Below are 21221 nucleotides of genomic sequence, written 5' to 3' on the forward strand. Positions count from 1 at the left end.
ATCGGGCAACATATAGGTAATCTGGCAAGCTGTATGTATGTATATCTTATCTTATTCAAATTCGATATTCGTGACTCATTCTATCAACATGTAAGAATTATTTTAGAAAAACTGTGGTAGAATTGTGGACCTGGAGTAAGATTTTGGGGTTTTGGCTTTAATTCTGAGTCGAGATTATTACACTTGGATAATTTTAGTCTTTTAACAAAACTTGATTAAGAATTTAAAATTTTGAGTTAGAGAAGAATAGTTCGCTTGGCTTTTTGAAACTTCATGGTGATTAACATTCACCCCACCCCCCTCCCCACCTCCATTCGTTCCTACGTCCATGGCATTGCCAATAGAATCTTATGAAGCATTTGGCAGAGAACTCTACCCTTCATTCCTCTCTTGTTTCTGAATCTTTGACGTTTTCCATCACATGGCTGGCCTGGCCGTATTAGTATCTTCAATGCATATTCTATGTATCAGATACTATGTTGAAAAGAAAAGTGACGTACGCAAGTTTTTCTTTATCCAGGATGCATACAAGTTATGGCCATATTGGCGGTAGAAGAAGAAGAAAACATTTGTTATAAATGAAAAAGAAATGCTAAAAAATTTCTTTGCTCACAGACCAAGGTTTCCGAAATCACAGAAAAATCTGTTATTTCATAGAATTTTGAGCAATTTTTCATCATAGAATCTGGATCACAGAACATAGAATTTTAAAATATTCACAGATTTTTTTTAATTTTGAATGGATTAAAAATTATATTATTTTTCCTTCCGATACAAAATTTAGGTTTATAACTATGATTTAGAAAAGTATGATAAGATTGGTAAAGTTAGTTGATTTTTCCCAAGTAAAATGTTAAAAAGATCCAATTTATCATGAATTTATAATGAAATAAAAAAAAATAGCATCACAGAAAACCATCACAGAATTTTTGGGTGAAATCACAGAAAGTCAGATTTTTTTTAAAAGTACAGAATTATTTTCGGCAGTGTTGCCACAGACATTGCTCATTTCTAAAATTTCGTCCGCCGGATGAAAATGTTGGTTACTCGTCAATGATAACAAACCGCACTGAGATTTACTTGTAGCCTATAGAAATCATTCAACAATTTAAACAAACAAAAATAAAATTGGCATCTCTTGTTGCCAATCTCATTCACTAACTACGAAATCGAGTGATGAGGAACTCACTCGGTCCGGGCTCCCGGTTTTGCACTGGCACGGCCGCGGTCATCATCATCATCATCACTCATCATCGGTGAAACGAACGCAGAGAGCGAAATGATTCTCCCTCTTCTCTCTCCGAATCGTTTTCCCATCCAACCAGCTTTTTTTCTTCTTCTGATTGAGTTGAATGTGCGGGTGGTGGGTGTGTGAGAGTGCATTCGAATTGAAGTCTTCTTCAAGCCTTTTGCATGCAGCGCAGCAGAACATTCGCAGAGAGAGAGGGGAAGAGAGAAAAACACAGAAAATGAGAGAGCTTCGTTCGCGTTGAACTGGTTGTTTCGGGCTAGTTACCCTAGAATACCGAACACGGTTTTCCAGTGAGTTTGAAGCTTTCGTCGTGATCGGATCGTGTTTTTTTCTGTGGCTCCCTGTCGCACAGTCAGTCAGTCAGTCAGTCAGTCGGTATTCGATTCCTGCGGTAGTGTCGTTTCGTTTTCTGATTCGTGGTGTACTGTAGTGTGACTCAGTCGGACGACGAGTAATAGGGAGTGAGCGGTTTCGTTCTTTCGTGTATACTACTAGAGGTAGTAAGAGCTGTCCTTTTTAAGGTGGCTTCGTCCAAGGGAAAACTGTTTAGAACCCTGTGTCAATCCGAAGGGAGAAAAAAGGATTCATGGATCCGCGTATCCGCGCCGATTGATTGCATTCTGTGGCTCTAGTGTCTCTGAATGATCCGAAATCGATGTGATATTTTCCGGTGTTCGTTTAGAGTGGATAAACTTCGAGAAAAATATTCCCAAGGTGAATTACTGGTGTGTACTGGTTAGGGGGGATGATGTGTGTGGGGGAGATCGGAAAACTCCGGCTAGTCTGTTTTGATAGTGCTGCTGAAAATCTCCAAGTGTGATCGCACTGGAAAACCAAACGAAAAATACAGTGGAAAATCTGACTGTCGATTTTCCTCCTTGCTGCTACTGTTACTACTACCACAAATAATACTGTGAGGTCCTTGACAGTGCTTCGGCAAGTGGGCTGAAATGGGGATTCATGTGGGGAAAAGTGGAACCAGGGAAACGGTGCACTACTAATAACAATAGCGATTTTTCCTACGCCGCTGTATGTGTGACTCCCCCGGTTGTATGTGTGTCTGCCACCAATCAAAAGAATGTTGGAAAATATATGTATACTTACCTACATACTTTTATTTGTTATTTTCGTGGGCTTCTGATCCTGGCGGTGATTCCGTAGTTTTTTTTTGTTTTTTTCGCTGGTTCCTCGAAACGGTTTTGGTGTGTGGAGTTTTCGTGGAATCATCATCGACTGCCACACAGTCATTTCGGTTGTTTTTTTTCCTTCCTCGGAGCAGCAGTTTTTCACGTGGAACACGTGTCTGTTGTTGGTAAACCACCACGGATGGAAAGCCGTCGGTCTGTCGTTCGGGAGGTCGGAAAACTCCCTGTAAAAGACCGAGACCAAAAGTACCAAAAACAAGAGGAAAAAAACCTAGAAACAAGACAGGGGTGGTGAATTTTGATACCTTTTCGTCCGGAGGAACAGCTAGGAGGATATGGTCTGGGGTAGTTGGTACTGTGGGTTGTGTGGAGTGGAAGTGATATTAAAGTAAATAGACATTCCTGTAAATATTTCCCGACCAAAATAAAAACGAATAGCGGGAGCCATTACAGCAACAACAGCAGAAGGGAGAGGAAATAAATCGGCACCAGCAACTCTGGGCAAAAAAAGGAAAAATACAAAAGAAAACAAAACCAGAACCCAGCTAGCTAGTGCAGACATTTGGATTTTTTTTTTGGGAGTACTTCCTCCCGGCCTCCGGCTTTCGGCCTTCCGGATCAAGTAGTGAAGAGTGTGTGGAACTTCCAGCTGCTTCCAGTTGAGGAACAATCATTCCTCGGGTAATAGTTATCATCGTGAAGGACCATTCCGCCGGAGATGGTACAAAATGATAGAAATGGGCGAAAATTTATGTTAATCTAATGGACGCCGGAGAAGGCGAGCGAGTGTTCGCAATATTTGTTCTACCACTAAGTTTGGGTTCTTCCGCCGTCGTTGCAAATATTTTTTTCGAGAGTGATGAAATTCAAGTGGTCTTTTTGTTGTTCCTAAGTTAAATTTAGCCTCTTAGCTACATTTTTCAGTGATTTGCGAGAGTGTGAAAAACGTTAAGAATGAAATTTGTTTCATACGATTATCTTTTAAGCTCTGCAAGTAGCGTAAAGAGTGTATGTAAATCAAGAAACATATTGGGTTCAAATTGTCTTCCTGCAACCTGCAAAATGCGTCTGATCATAAACCTGAAAGTAGCCAAAACTTTAAAACAAAAAAAAATAATTTCCTACACTTAAATCGAGGTAGAAAATAGTCATAGTTTTTATGTGTTATACATGCGTTAAATCGTTTGTATTGCAACGTGTAACTTTTTTCACTTGGAATCAAATTTTGCTAATAATATATTTTCAACGCCTTCGACTATGGGGTTTTTTTTAGAACGTTTTAAAACTCCTCTTTACTTAAAAAACCCGAAAAATAGCTCAAGACAGTTATAAATTAGAGCATTACTTCACAATTTGCTTGAAATATTTAAGGTGAAATTCAACGTGTTTCATATTTTTTCTGAATGATTTTCCGAGAAACAGGTGAAATAAAATCATGAAGAAGTGAATGCGGGCATTTTATTCAGGAAAATCTGAAATTTTTGCGTTATGCATGAAAAAAAGGCTAAAAGACCCTATAATTTCGGTATCAGTATATCGAAATCGGCAGACTTAAAATTCCACAAAAATGCCAAACTTATTTCAAGTATCGATATCGACTAGATACCCAACGGATGGCACTTTTAACAAATTGGCATTCAAAATTGGATCTGGATTGGAAACTCCAAGACCAAGATAAGACAAACCAATCTAAATAATTGATTTTTTCCTGGGTAAAAAATCGATCCAAAAAATCGAAATTATGAGTTTAAAAAATTGTTCATCAAAAGATCGATCCGAGATTAAACAATCCTACTTGTGTTGTGATATAGCTCAGTTGATAAGTAAGTTGCCTCCTGAGCTGAACAAGGTTGCCAAAATTACAGAAAAATCTGTAATTTTACAGAATTTTGAGAAAATGTTCATCACAGAATTTTGAGAAATCTCTCCATGGTGCTTAAATCAAAGGTCAGATTGATCAAACCGAACATCAAATCAATGGTTAACACAAATGGAGATAAAATTTATGATTATGATAACAAGAATAACATTTATCAGTTTGGAAAGCTTTAGGAGTAGCATGTTGTAGTCTATATAATCACTCGAAACATGCCTGCCCATAATAAGTAAAACTGGAAAAAAATTGATTCCTAGGCCCCATTTTCATATTTTGTGTTGTTTAGCATTACTAATAACGTTAGAAAGTTTAACTGAAAATAACAGAATATTGTCACAAAATGAGCCCAAGAGTAAACATAGTTGTTTCTTTAAAATGTTTCAATAACTGATCACAACTGCAATGATGATATTCCGGATGCCACAAAGATGGTAAAACGACTACAATCGAAACAAAAGAAAAAAAAACTTTTCTATGGCCAATTTCACGGTAACGAAATTTTCTGGACACGTTTTAGTATTTTGTGTATAAAAGTTAAGATAGATTGCCTACAAAACTTAAATATATATAATGAGAGTTAAGTTTTATGCATTTGATATCTTAGACAAACTTTTACAACAACTGAAGGAGGTCATTTTTAATTAAATTATTTTAGGGTGGTTCATACAGTTTCTGAGATATGAAACTTACTTCCTAACTGTGATAAAATATCGGCCTACCATGTTCTACAATATTGAAGAACCTATTAATTCATGGAACTTTGTCGAAGACATCAAACATCTATCTGTTGAAATAAAAGATCAATGGCATTTTGTTTTCATAAGGTTAGGACGGTTCTACAAAAAACCGTTTATTTTATCATATCTTTTCTGGGTGATATTTTGTCCAAAATATTTGTTCGACAAGATTGTAGATAATCATCATGCCCATCTTTTGTAGAAAACGGTTTATCAATATTTGTTTTGAAGTTATTAGGCAATTTGTGTTGAAAAATGACTCTTTTTGAGCAACGATATGGAGCAATTCGAAAATTTGATCGATGATTGCATTTGAAAGTTAATATTACAGTCTTAACCATATAAAAAAAATTGGAGGTCTGGTTTTTGTTCAAAGCGTTTTATCGTTGTTTGAAGTTTAGTATACATTACTAAAATATCTAGAGAAATAGATAGATTTTTTATACATTTAAATAGATAGATTTTGAAACTGTGTTCTTCAAGAATCAGAAACCACTAAACCAATTGATGTAAAATTTTTCGCGTGAACAATTGTTGTAGTAAATTTTTGGGTCCCTCCCACCTAAGGCAGGGAAGGCTCCCATACATAATAATTGGAAAATACGATAAAATTAATCTCTATGAAATCAATTGACAAGTGGTTCTCATGAAGTTTTTTGCGAATGTATTCATTTGCATTTTACGATAATTTATAGTACACACATTCCAACACCATTTTAAGAACCCCTTCCGCAGATTTCCTGCACTTATTCGAGCCGGATAAATCTGGAAGATTTTTTTTTCTGATAGCAGGAACCTGATTTTTAATTTGCAACCAACAATCCCGACAAAATCCGAATATTATTTAACAAAAAAAAATCCCGAAGAAAACCACTTGAAACATAAATAATTTTTATAATTTTGGATATTTTTAGTTTTTTTCTACAAATATTGTTATTGAACGAAACTATCAAAAATGACTATAATTTATTGAGAAATTTAGGCTATTTCGGATGAAAATTAAATAAAAAAAAAAACCAAATTCGAGAACATTCTCGCTACACGAAAGCTAGAGAAAACTTTGAAGAGGATCTTAAGAATTCTTTTGGATCAGTATTTGTATTAAAACATCAGTTTGGAAAAACAACATTCTAAAATCAACTTAAGTTAGATTTTTGAATCAAAACCACCACGGAATACAATCCTAAAATAATCAATGTTTACCTATACCACAGATCTAGAATATATAAAAAAGGCCATTTTTTACGTTCATGAATTGTATAAGAAAAAAATATGGATCATATTTCGAAGTTTTATTTGTTATTCGACTCTGTATCGAATGGGAATCGCAGGTTTTAGGAGTTTTATTCAACGATTCCGAATCTTTGTTTTTCGATAGTTGGAACACTACACTTTTGAGTTCAATTTAGTCGGTCATTAGATCGAATCCCGCTCATGGCATACATAGTACACTTTCTGTGAGTTGATGGTTTTAACATTTGTAAGATGTTCCTTCTTCGAGGGAACATTAAACACATCTTTTATGTGTTTGTGTTCGTTTTTACAAATTATTGAATGTGACAAATTATGTCTACTTTTCACTTTTCAGTTATTTTACCAGATTTTTTTTCAACAAAACAAACTTATCATAAAACATCAAAGACTAAAAAAATGCAACACATTCTTCTATATTGTTCACAAGACCGCTGCAAGCTTTGTATGAGAAATTTGAAATTTATAAATTTTTACATCTCCTATATTTTGTTTAGGTTGTTTTAATTAAAGAATCATCAGAGAAGCTGATGAAAGTTATAAAAAATTTGAATTTAAAATATTTCTTGGTTTTTGACCTCAAATTTATGTAAACCAACATAGCTTGTACCTCAAAAAAAAATCGATGTTATAAAATTATAATATTTTTTTTTTAAATTTTAAGTATATCAGACAATTGATTTAAAAGCTGGTAAAGCGTAGAGGTTGAAAATAAAAATTTTCAAATTTAAATTATTATTGATTTTTTTCTAGGAAATAATCTGTTATTTTCTTAAATTGGCAAAAAATTAAGCTTAAAAACGGGCTAAAACGATTGCTGAGAAGATATTTTATTTCAAACATATCGGAATTTTCTGGATGAATTAATATGAAAAATTGATGAATTGATAAACATGTCCATAATAATTTAAAATGTGGTTATTTAGGGAACAATCGTATTATTACATATTTCGCACTAATGTTTGCAAACTCGAAATATATCTTTAAAACATATGGGAGTCAAAATTTCATTTCTGCAGCGATCTATTGCACACTTTGAACCAGCCTTTTTTTTAAACTATCCCAGACAAAACAAAAAAAAAACCTTTTTTTATGACATTTTCTATTTGATACTTAAAATTTTCTATTATTGAAGGTAAGACAAGTTTGTCAGATTTTCCTCATCCGACACAAAAACAAAACCGTTGACTTTTGTTTTACTCTACTGCAGTTTTTACCCAATGGCACGATAAAACAAGGTATCAAAATCGTGGGACCTATGGAAGTGTTTTAGAAGGTAGCTATCGATTTTGGAGGCATCTTCTTTCACAGATCGTCAGCCACGTAAAGTCGAGATATCTAATTTATCAAACGTTTTTTCTAGTTGTTCTCTGGAACATGCGGACGAGACTTGACAACGAAAATGTTTTCACTAGAGATCTTTCAGATGCCTGCTAAACAGCTCTTTTCGAGACCATTACAATATTTTTGACGAAATTAGTATATTTTATTGGTCGGTTAGTAAAATTGACCTTCTCAATCACTTCCCCAATCGAAAGGTTCGGGTTACGCTTGATCGAACCCTTTACATTCTTTATCTTCCTGAAATCATTCTTTTTCATCATTTTTTTCGATTGTATTGTTTTACCATCTTTATGGCATTCTTGACTTCAAAAGAACTTTGCAGTTATCAGACAGTTAGGGGAGAAGCGGGCTAAATGCGCACATTAAGGAAAATACTCATTTTCTCCCATATTCCAACAGATAGGAGTATGAAAACTTTATGAACATAAGAGAAAATTTGTTTTAAGTGCGTTTGAGCAATTTTTCTGTTAAAAACTATTAACAGAACCTTCTGTTAAAAACTTTTAACAGGTCCTTCTGTTAAGGTTGAAATTTTGCCAAAATTTTAGATATCACTAGTTCTTTTGCGTAAATCATAGTTAGGGATGCCATATGGTCATATTTTATGGTAATATTTTGTTCATATCATATTTTTACCAGATCATTATTAAGCTGTTCTATTTTCACTGTCAAATTGTAATAAGAGCGTAGATTAAATTTCTCAATGATAAAAAATTAAAAAAAATCATAACTTATCTATTCTTGATAGAGGCATTTAACCTGCTTGATATGGGCATTCAAACCCGTCTCTTATTCCAATAGCTTAACATTTATAATTTTTCTTAAAGCTTCAATTTGTTGAATATCTGATTTTCAGATGCATAAGAAAGAAAAACCATTTACATTTCTGTTTTAGGATTCCGTACGTACGATTGAAAAAGTTCAATATATTTAAACAAGACTAGTCAAAATCTTGTTTAAATTTTTAAATTTTTTGGACAATTTTGTGTAACAATAAAATTTTCTCATGCCATGTTTCAAACGCGGATTACCCTCACACTGAACTGATTGGATATGTTGATCTATCATTCATTTCGTTAATCGCCTGTATGAGCATATTATCCAATATGCGCATTTAGAAACACTTCCTATTGAACCGAAAAGTTGCAGAAATTGAAAGAAGAGGGATCAAAATCATGACTGAAAAAAGGGTACGCCGGCCGATAGGAGGTATCAAGAATAAAATAAAAAAAAAACTTACTAAAAACGATAAATATTTTATCAATTTTTTTCATGAATTATCATAAGATTACCTTCATTTCCTTCATAGAAAGTATTTCGATCAGACGAATGGTTTTTGAGATACACGCATTCGTAACAGTCCCATTTCTAAAAGAACTCAACTTTAAAACTGATTGTTTCATACGACGTAATGAAAGCTCACGCAAGATTTTATTTTTTCAATTGCTCATACATTTGTTGAGTTTTAAATCTGACTGCTTCCTTCCTTTATGATTCTCCCCAATCGGGAATCTGGACACATAAAACAACTTAATATTCACTGGATCCACATTTGCAAACGAAGCAACTTTGTACAACCTGAATAGTGTACACATTTTGAGACTGACTGTAACAAATGCACCCACAACCCTGAGAATCCATATTTGCTTCCAGGCTGTTCCGTTTGCTGCAATCTTGCACTTTCTGACGCCAACTCATTTTTTTTCTCCTTCTTTATTATCACTCTTATCCGAGAGTTAGTGTGTATGTGTTTGCGCAAAAATAGCAGTTACCAGTAAAAAAGACAGAACAAACCCAGGCTGCAGCAGCAGTAAAACATCCAGCCAGCCAGTCAGCCAGAAGAATAAGTTTATCTGCTTTTATTTTAATTTATATTTTTGCATATTTTGCCCACAAAACGCAACCCGGGGATCAACCGGGGAGCACATTCCCTCGACCAGGAAAAAGGAAACCGGGAAGGATCTCGTTCGGACACATAGGGCTCTTAATGAAATTTAAATTAAAAATTAAATAAACTTTATTACTCTTTACTCTTCTGGCTTGGGCTTGGTGTGTCCAAGTCCATGTATACTCTCAGAGCTGCCCAGAATGCGGCACGGGGGCTTAATGAAATTTGAGCGAACGAACAGCAAAAAAGTGAAACGGAAATCGATTGTCATGGGGAGCACTTTGGGTTTGCACATGTTCACTTACAGTGCGGGGCAAACAGGCACAACAGTGATAATGTCAGCTGGAGCCAGCCAGCGATAAGCACTCAATTTAGGATTATAATTTCGAAAAAGTCTCCCGGAGGAAAACCTACCCTTAACAGTTTTTAAGTTTTAAGAGGGTTGTCTCTGTCCAACAACTGCCAGGCAATTACTACCCCAAGTGGAACGTGTTGCGTGTGTACTTCTCAAAAAGTTTTGCCCCCTCACTCGAAGAAGAAAGGGAGAGAAAATGATTGAATTTCTCACAGGAAAATTTTGATGTAATGGTTATTAATTGCGATAAGCGCACTTACTTGCTAACTTCGAGGAAGAGCAAAGCTGACGAGTGAGCTGAAGCTGTCCCTATCACTCCTCCGGTTTAGCTCGACTAGACTTGAGACTTTGAGAGGTTTATTGCGAAGTTGTTTTATCACGAAATGTTATTTTATTACTGCTAATGCCGTTCATTCGTTCATTCGCTGGTGGTTGCACATGTGTGATGATTATGGTGAGCGATTTCGGGCGTTCTTGATGCAGTTGCTAATTTTTCCGCCGTCTTTTTTTTCGTAACGGTGAAAATTGAGGTTATTATTCAACGATATAAATTTAAACCCTTTCGTTTGATGGCATCTCATCAACAGCCCAGGCAGCGCTTCGATCAAGCACCTTGGGAACGAATGGTTCGAACTACCGGCTTATCGCTTTTGGAAGGTCTGGTTTCTCCTCGACAGACAGACGAAATTCAAACGCACGCCACTGCACTGGCTGGAGATCGTTGATGAAAGTCAATTGGGTTTGCTGCTGATAAGATCGGTTTCACTTAAACTTTAACTTATATAATTCGAATTAAATTCGTTACATGTTCTGGCAACAAATAACAGGTATCAGGAGATAATTTTAATTGAAGGGAACCAAATTCCAAGTATTTCAGGATGATTATGTGATAATCGAAAAGTACGCCTTAGATTCGTCGAAAGCCAAAAAAGCACGCTAAATAGCACCATCGGAAATAAGTCGGTTTCAACATTGAGGCAAGAATCAAATGAATCAACCTTCCGTTGGAAATAATATCTCCAAAAAATGGAGTCTGTACAATCCCGTATACATTAGGGTGGCAATAGATGTATGGGAAAAATTTAATGATCGAACTTTTAATTACGTCCATATAAACTTTGTAGATTTGCCCATAAAATTGACCTGTTCAAAATTTTAGCTCAATCGGACTTGATCTAGGGGTGCTTCAAAGCGCTCAAAGTTTTGTTTTTTTTACCCTTAAAATCACCAAAGGTGGAACCAAATGAAATCGGAAAATTCAAAATTTGAATTTTGTTGCCGAATGACTTAAAAATGCTTGAAACGTCGAAATCTAGTGTTTTTTTTGTTTATAAAATATTTACTTTTCAACGGGAAAACATTACGGCTTTTTCAGTCAGCCAATTCACGTATCAAAAACACCTTCTCTTCTGATTCCGACGCACACAGGAGTATTTTACCCCAAATCCTGGCCAAAACCTCGAAATTAAAATTTGAGAAAAATTATTTTTTTTAGGTTTTTTGGTTGTTAGATAGTTGCTGTATATTAGTATTGTCGATTTTAAACCATCGGTATAGTGAGTTTGTAATGGCATAACTCAAAACATTGATGTATCAAAATTATAAATTTTGTCTTCCAAAATTTGGTGTAAACACGTACAATTACAGACTGCGTAACATGCACACGGAAAACAAAAAAAAAGGTAAAATTTACCTTTTTGCGAGGTGAATTTTACCTTTTTTTTCATTAACCTAGCAAAAAGGTAAATTTTACCTTTTTTCGCAAAAAGGTAAATTTTACCTTTTTCACCTAGCAAAATAGTAAATAATACCGTTTTCCCATTTACTGATTTAAAAGGTAAATGCTGGTTGGTTTGATAGTTTTCTTCAATAAGAATTAAAAAAAAATACAAAATTCTTTTAAAAATGATATTTATTGGAGATAAATAGGGACTGGTAATTCGGCTTCGCGTTCTTCTGAGCCGCTATGGCCGCTGAATCCACCTGCGTTGCGTACATTCATGGCCTCCTCCGTTCGACTAATCCGGTCAGGTTCGGCTTTTCCGGCTGGAGGATGACGTGGAATACACCTCAAAGCTCTATGGGCCGATCTGAAACAAAATCAATAGTATTATGACGAGAACCAGCACAACTAAATGATATTTAAGAACACTTACCATTCTATTCCGATTTTCACATATAAGGCACAAAGCAAAACTTGTTCCTAGAATGACAAAACAGCTTAACCTCGATGAACGGGTTCGGCGAATAGTTACTTTTTTTTTAGAAGAATTGTACCGTTTTGTTTAGCTCAATACAGGTCAATTACACCTCGCTACGAGGTAAATTTTACCTTATTTGGATTTACCTTTTTTTCTAGGTGAATTATACTTTTTTATCGAGCTCAATTCAGGTGAACTTCACCTCGCTACGAGGTAAGATTTACCTTTTTTGGATTCACCTTTTTTCTCGGTGAATTGTACCTTTTTTCCAACCTCGATTCAGGTAAATTTTACCTCACTGTTTCACCTCGAAGAGGTAGAAGTTACCTTTTTGGCTTTCACGAGCGTTCACCTTTGCTAACTCGGTAAATTTTACCTTTTTATTATTTTCAGTGCAGAATAATGTGACTATTACCAAAATTTCTTCTACAAATCTTCAGTTTGAATATGATCAATGAATTATGGTTGAAATTGCGTTCATTTCTTGATAAACACATGTAGTAGAGAAGCTAAACAAATCAGTGCAATGTTTTTTTTAACAAACCTATATCGTTTTTTTACAAATTAGTAGTTTATCTTCCGGGCTCCGCCGGGAAAAAATTCACATTGCACACGAATGCTTCTAACTTCCTTAAACATTTTCAAAAGAAAAATCGTGCGCATACTTGCGAACTCGAGCTATTTTCTATTTTGAAATCTAAAAATTTGAGCGATTGTTGTCCCTAATTTTGTTTCAGATAGCGAGCATGCCATGCATTTACTTTGTGTTATACAAACGTTTTTTATTGCGTTTGATTTGTTTGTTTAAAAAATGGTATTTTTCATCATTTCTGATAGCTGATCGGCTGGTTTGCTTCGAATTTACTTGAAAACAAACATTTTATAAGGGTGACCCAAAAAGACCAAAATTAAGAAATTTGAAATTTTGGTTAAAAATTAGTTGTGTATACATGAAAACAACGAAAAAAAGATTTTTAATCATTTTAAAGAGAAAAACAGGTTTTGGCCAACTTTTTCCATAGAGTACTCCTATGTGCGACGTTTCGTTCTATATTTCAACTTTTTCACAGGTAGTGCAACCAGCTAGTGATCAAAGTCTTTTGAGTTTTTGAGATTTTTCTTTCGTGTTTGGAGTTTGCTCTAGGCATTCATTTTCATTTTAAATATTAAAATAAGCTTTTCGACTAAGGTTTTTTTCTTTTGATATCTTCTAGCGTTGTAATGGTTAAAAGTGTCCAGTTAGTGTATGTATGCGAATTTAATTGTAATTGATCCTCCAAATGAAGAAACACAATTTTCTGTAAGTTTTTAACTGTTGTGAAAAAGTTCAAATAAAGAACGAAACGTCGGAATAAGAAGAGAAGGTGTTTCCGTGAATTGACTGAAAAAACTGAAATATTTCCCCGTTGTACAATTTCACCAGTCGAAAACAATTATCTACTTATTGATTTTTCTTTCGAAGGCTCGACTGCTTTTATACATCCTTGTAAAGGGAAAGTTCCTAAGATTCAAAATTGCAGTTGCAATTCAATTCTTATTCCATATTTATCAAAACGCATCAAACACAAAAATTGCAACTTACTTAAAATGAATAAAATAGCTACTTAGGGTATCGACTAAAAGTTTAGGATCACCTCACAGCACAGTATAGTGTATCGGCCAAACATTTAGGATCAGTCTTCTTAAACATGTATTTTTATTTCGAGCAAATCTTTTTTGTCAAACAACGTATTGTTTATCTGTAATCTGGTTCAAAATCTTATGTGTTATTGCTTTCTGATAATTTTTATCAGATTGTTTTTTGTCAAAATGTGAAGGAGACCATAATTTTGGCTTCTACGATTTTATTTTGGAAAAGTTACGTCTCGCTTTTCTTGAATATCTTTGGAACCGCAAGTCGAAAAAAAAGGCAAAAATAAGCTTGTTGGATAGGGAATTTAATAATCTTTATATGTATCGTTGGGGTTCTTTACTGGAAAATTAGAAATCTATGCCAAAAAACCTGCCAAAAAGTAGTCATGTCAAGCTGGAATGAGTCATTAGTCATGACCCATTATTCATATAAAGTGAAGTCAGAGAAAATTCTTTAAACGAATAATCTCCAATAAACGCTTGGCATATTATGGAGTTTTAGAGCTTATTTCTAATTAATGTAAAAATTAAACATTTTGAACCTTTAGTTATTTTATCAACGAATATTTGGTTGGGTTTGACCAGGCTAAACTGAGTGCCATCGCCATAAGAAAATTTTGAACCAACAGAATTCGAATCTTCCCTACAATACTCCAAAAGCAAACATGATAATCGGAAATTAGTTCCTTGGATTAAAATCTTCTGATTCTTTTCCTCACAGTTCATAAACTTTGTTTATCGTTATTATTCATACTATCAACTGAAATTTCTTTTTTATAGTATTTTTATTTTTTGTTAAACATTCATCCTGAGAGAAGTTTCTCGAAAAAATGCTGAAAATGCTGATCGAATTCCGACTTTTTTTCCTCCTGTTAATATAAAAACTTAGGAAATGTTTTCAGATGAAATATCAAGGAGAAAGAAACGAATATTGCGGTTGTATGGATAAAATGTAAAATCACTTAATTTTATGATCTAAATTCACACGTTAAAATCAATACAATATTTTATAACTGATATCACGACTTGAAAATCAATCTACATATTTTATTGCTTAGGATTTTTCAAAGTTTATAAAACACACATTTAAACGAGATTTTTGAAAAATAAAACTCATGATTGTACATAAGATTCTAAAGTTAACTGATTTGTGAATTGAATTTACTTATCAAATAAACTAATTTTAATTTAATCACTAGAAAAAAATAAGCTTTTGTGAATGATTTTTTTTTGTTTTTGTGAAACGGGAATTTTGTACGACCCTATGGGAAAAGTCGGGAAAAATGTGGGAAATTGTGGCCACCCTGCTTCATCTATTTTTTTTTCTTTGTGTCTGATCAGTTATTAAGTAACGCAAAAAAAAATGTTTGAAACCCCCTCCCCCTTCCATTCACCGTACTGAAAAGAGGGAGAGGGTTCTTAAACTATCATAAAAATATTTTTCGCATTCAAAACCCTCCCATTCCAAATTTGGTTCCATTTGCTCGATTAAATAGTTTACGCAAAAAATATTACAGGAGCCCCACTCTTCACTTCCTATCTCCCCAATGGAAGGAGGGAGGGGTACCCAACCATTTAAATAATATTCCTCGTACCCAATAGATTTTTTACCATTGCTTGGTCGGTTTTCGAGTTATGCAAACATTGTCTTTTGTTTGGGTGCTCCCCTTCCCGTTTCCTTATGAATTATTTAATTTTTTTTTGTTCATTTTAAATGAAACTTTAACATTATTCAAAAGCAACCGCTTAACTGCACTACAAAGATGATTTAATCAAATTTTCTTATTGAATTCTAAATTAGTTTTCAAATATCTGCGATTTATGCTCTGTTTTCATAAACTTCACATTGATTCTTTAATTATACCAAAATGAATGTATTGAGTACTGGTATGAATTCCTCACTGTCCCCTTTCAATGCGGTAAGGGCTCACAAACTACTACAGACACATTTTAAGTATCTAAATAACGTCACATTTCGTTCCATTTGTCTGATAAGTCGCAAACAACCTCCCCATATTATCAGGGCTCTATTGCTTAATAACTACTTGATTTATGCCAATAAAATTGTATGAAAGCCCTCCTTTCTCCTTCCGATCTATAACTGCTGGAAAGAGGTTGAGATCCCATTTTTTTCTCAATCAAAACCCTATCATATCCCCTTTCCACACTGCAAGGCAGAAGGTTGATTTCCCATGTCGTATTTGGTTCCATTTTTTTAGATAAGTTCTAGGTTTATGCAAAACAATTGCATGGGAGCCTCCCTGTTCCCTAACTTTATCTTTAATTGGAGAAAAAAGAAGTCTCAAATAAACATATTGCCTTTTCTCGTATCCAAATGCACTCCCACGCCAAATTTGGTTCCATTTCCTCGATAAGCTCTGAATTCATGCCAAAAATTGTAAACCCCTCTTTCTTTTCAGTAGTACTGAATATTCATAGAAACATTTCTCGTACTTAAATATCCTCCCAAGCTAAATTTGGTTCCATTTGCAGGATAAATTCTCGAGCAATAGGTATAAAAAATTGTAGCTCCCCTTAAAATTTTTCCTCTGGAATAACAGAGGGTTCTTAAAATATCATAGTTGCGTTTCTCGTATTCAAATACCTTCCTTATCCAAATTTGGTTCCATTTGATTGATTAGTTTTTCAGCTATGTTAAAAATTGTAAAGGAACTCCCCACTGGAACAATATTCAAATCTTCTAATTTGGTTCCATTTGCTCGAATAGTTCTAGTTGCAATTAAAAAGGTATGGAAGCCCCCTTTATTCCTACCTATATCCCCATTGAAAGAAGGAAGGGGTCTGACATAATCATAGAATCATTTCTCGTATACCAATACCCTTCCATGCCAAATTTGGTTCCATTAGTTCTCGAGTTATGTTAAAAAAATGTAAGCTAGCCCCCTCCCCCTTTCTATCTCCCCCATGGAAGAAGGGAGGGTTACCAAATTTTCATAGGAACATTCCCCGTGTCAAAAAACACTACTATGCCAAAATTGGTTTAATTTGCTCAATCAGTTCTCGAGCTATGCAAACATTTGGGTTTTCTTTGAGAGACTACCTACCCCCTTCCAGCGAGAGGAATAATATTATTGAAATTATTATTGAATAATTCCCGTATCCCTATTTGGTTTGGCACTTTCTCTCCTACTGAAAGGCAAATCAACGCTTGGTTAAAGGTAAGGATAAAGGGATTGAAATGCAAAGCTAAATCAGCCATGCATTTTAATTTCAGAACCAGACAACAATATTTATGGCTGAATTGATGCATAATTTAACTAATCAGGGTAAACCATTGGCTCTAGTAAATTTCTTTTCTCAAAACTGTTTTTATAGCAGTCTAAAACCTGCTTGCGAATAACACTTTTGTTTAAATAAAAAATTGGGGTAAAATGAATACTGTGTAGAAAAGATGGATTTTGCCGGAAAAATTGCTAAACAAATACAGAACCCGTTCGATTTTGGCAACATGCCCGAACATTTTGTGTTGCCAAAATTGAACGGTTTTTTTTCTTAACTTTTTTCTCACTATTTACTACAAAAAATTATTTATATTATCATTTTTGTTGTATTTAGTCAACTTTCGACCAATTTTATTATTTTTTTTTTATCAGGGCTTGTGATATAGCTCAGTTGGCAAGTCTGTTGTCTCCTGAGCCGATGTCCGCGAGTTCGAGCCCAAGAGTAAACATCGAACACAGTTGTACCGGATAGTTTTTCAATAACGATCCGCCAACTGTAACGTTGATAAAGTCGCGAATGCCATAAAGATGGTAAAACGACTATAATCGAAACAAAAAAAAAATATATATTTTTTTTATCATGTTTTGGATGTATTAATCACTTTTGTTGTTTTATTTCTCATTTTTTTTTGTCATTTTTACTATTTTTGTCATTTTTCATCATTTTTTAGTTATTTTTTTGTTCTTTTTAAGTCTTTTGTTTGAATTTGTTTTTTTTTAACTTTTTAAAGTTTAATTTTTTCCATTGTTGAGTACTTGGTTTTCACGAAAATATAAAAAAACCAATTCGAATTCAACAAATCCATTGTTCAAAACAGTGATACTTCCTGGGCATCCTGAATCAATTATTCCCTCTCCGAATGATATCATTCAACTGTGCTCCTCAGCTGTCAAGACGCGAGACCCCTACTAAGGAGTTATATCGCGACATTTGGTGGATCTACGCCTAGAGAGAGAGACAGTCATCGGCAGGCAGCAATTCTCACATCCATCGCCGGAATCAGGTCAGCAGTTAATGCGCGGCTGCCAAGTCCCGTTTTTAAGGTGCACCGGGAGACGCGGAAGAATGTCCTTGCCACTCGTTTTATTCCCTTCGTTCTCATTGTGAGTAAATAATAACATCGAAAACAATCGTCAGGAGTCAAAGGATCAACATCGGAACTTCCCTTCCGTAGTTTTTATTGCAAAACGACGTCGTTCCTACCCATTTAGTGTAGGAATACGGTACATATTCCTCTGCAATCAAGCGTTTCGGGTAACTTGAGAACTTCTTCACGCCTCATCTTCCTCACTCGGTAGACGGAGGTGTTAAGGTTCCGGAAAAAAGAGGGTCATTCAGACACTTGCTTGTCCTGTTCTAGGGAACCGAAATCAACCGACAACGCCTGCAGGGATACTTTTTTCGTAAGGAAACAACACCCGCACCTTTAACACTCTGACGACTTCGAATGTGTTTTTTTTTGTTCATAACGGCAGAGCAGAGTCAAAGTCTTTTAAACTCTCGCTGGCTGGTATTCTACACCTCTAGAAGAGGAAGGAAATGCAGAAGGAAGGAATACGATAAAACAAAACTAGCCCAAAGGCAGACTTGTTGGCAGCTCCGCGCCGCAGAGGAACAAATGGCACCAGAAATTACAAAAATGCGGAAGAATTCTTTTGCCTGATGACGAGGTTCATGATGATGGCAGGCAACGATGATGATGATGATGACGAAGAAGACGACCTAGGACGATGATGAGTTTCATAAGGATGGGCATTAGGAGGGGAAGTCGAAAGGAATCCAATTGGGTTCCCATCGGAAGGTACCTACCATCTACGGTACATTCCGGGTATGCATTTTATGGCCAGGTGTTTTTTTTGCTCTTTTCGACACCTTACTAGTGTGAAGACAAACGGATTATTATTGGATCATAAAATCAGTAAATGCGTTATGGGATTTCCCAGATTGTTTGTTGTAATGATATTTGGGGGAAAAGTTTCTCAAAACTATTGACAAACTAAAAATAACTTGAATACTCAGAATTTAGTCATTGACGTGCACGGTGCAACACAGCGCTTATCACATAAACCTATTTTTTTTGTATAGATTCTTGCATCAACTATAGTTATCCCTCTGGTTAATAGTTTGGGCTATCACTACGAGTCTGACTCGTGGTGCGGAATTTGTGCCTCAAGTGAAACCTCCACGAGTCTGACTCGTGGTGAAGGAGTTTGTGTCATTGTTGACCAACTGTAATATCCTTTCTCACATCTAAATAGTCCTTTTGACTTATCGGCTCGTGACAAAGTTGTGCAATAGGAAGAAGATAACATAGTCTTTTTACCCAACCACGAGCTAGACTCGTGAAATTTGTATTTGCAACATTTTTGACAATGACGACGTCTTTTGACATTGTTGTCATTTTTGACAATTATAATTTTTTGACATGTTTGACATTATTAACAATTCTGACATTTTTATCATTCTCGACATTTTTATCATTTTCGACATTTTTATCATTTTAGACATTTTTAACTTTTTTGATATTTCTGACATTTTGAAAATTATGACGTCTTTTGACATTTTTGACAATTATGATGTCTTTTGACATTTTTGATATTTTTGACATATTGAACATTTTTGACATTTAAGAATTTTTTTTACATTTTGATATCATTGACATTTTTGACTTTTTAAACAGTTTTGACATTTTTTTTTAAATATTTTTGACATTTTCGACACTTTTGACATTTTGGATATTCTGACATTTTTGACATTTTAAACAGTTTTGAAATTTTAAACATTTTTACTTTTTTAACATATTTGACACTTTTGATATTTCTGGCATTTTTGAACATTTTTTTTTCATTTTTGATATTTTCGAATTTTTTGACAATTATGACGTCTTTTAACATTTTTGACATTTTTTTTAAAAATATGGCACATTCTTGTCATTATTTGATATTTTTGACATTTTTGACAATTTTAATCTTTCGAGATTTTTGACATTTTGAACATTCTTAACATTTTCGACATTTAAGATATTTTTGAAATTTTAAAAATTTTAATATTTTATACAATTTTTATATTTCTCACATTTTTGACATTTTTGATATTTTCAACAATGATGTCTTTTTTTGTCTTTTTTCAAATTTTTGAAATGTCGTTTTTATCATTTTTGTCATTTTTGACATTTTGAATTTTTTCTTACATTTTGATATCTATCTATCTATCATTGACGTGTGTGTGTTAACAGTTTATCACCGCTGGTTTATGATTTTTAATTTAATGATTAATGGCATTTCGGTGAATTATACTATATACTATTATTACTTCCTATTTGAATGTATAATTCACCGAAATGCCATTAATCATTAAATTAAAAATCATCTATCATTGACATTTTTGACATTTTAAACATCTTTTAAATTTTTGACTTTTTTAGCACTTTTGATATTTCCGACATTTTTTACAATTTTGATCAATTTTTACATTTTTGATATTTTTTTTTACAATTATGACGTCTTTTGAAATTTTTGTCATTTTTGATATTTTGGACATTATTGAAGTTTTAAACAGTTTAGACATTTTTTACCATTTTTTACTTTTCTAACATTTTTAACATTTTTTACATTTCCGACACTTTTGATGTTTCTGACATTTTTGAACAATTTTTAAATTTTTGATATTCTTGACAATTATAATCTTTTTACATTTTTTTAGATTTCTGACATTTCTGACATTTTTATCATTTACGATATCATTGACATTTTAGATATTTTTGACATTTTTGATATTTTGAAACATTATAGCCATTTTAAATGTTTTTGATATTTCTGATTTTCGACATTTTAAACATTTTTGACATTTTTGAACAATTTTTACATTTTTGATATTTTTGGCATTTTTTGACAATTGATGATGTCTCTTCACATTTAAGACACTTTTTTATATTTTCTACGTTTTTGACATTTTTGATATTTTTGTCATTTTAAACATTTTAGACATTTTTAACAGTTATGACGTCTTTTGACATTTTTGACTTTTCTGATATCTCTGACATTTTTATAATTTTTATCATTTTTGACATTTTAGATATTTTTCATAGCATTGACAGTTCTTACATTTTAAACATTTAAGGCATTGTTTAAATTTTTGACTTTTTTTGACACTTTTGATTTATCTGAATTTTTTTTCTTTTTTTTAACAATTTGTACTTTCCATGATATTTAATGATAAATATCGAAAAGATATTTGTGTTTTTATATTTTAGACTATGTTTGACTAACTGTGTTTGAAATCGTCGTTTAAATTTGGT

General features: G+C 33.7%; 1 protein-coding gene across 3 annotated transcripts in view; it reads left to right on the forward strand.

Moving 5' to 3' along the window:
- Window positions 1-1556: 1556 nt before the first annotated feature.
- Window positions 1557-21221, forward strand: part of LOC129760105 (POU domain, class 3, transcription factor 3-like) — a 65325-nt gene continuing 45660 nt past the window's right edge. The window contains exon 1 of one of the 3 annotated variants that reach the window (XM_055757688.1): window positions 1557-1977. The gene's annotated coding sequence lies outside the window, so the exon portion shown is untranslated. The remainder of the gene's footprint in view (window positions 1978-21221) is intronic. The other 2 variants (XM_055757687.1, XM_055757689.1) reach the window with 2 other exon arrangements.

The sequence above is a fragment of the Uranotaenia lowii genome, unplaced genomic scaffold, assembly GCF_029784155.1.
Source record: "Uranotaenia lowii strain MFRU-FL unplaced genomic scaffold, ASM2978415v1 HiC_scaffold_44, whole genome shotgun sequence".
NCBI lineage: Eukaryota > Metazoa > Arthropoda > Insecta > Diptera > Culicidae > Uranotaenia > Uranotaenia lowii.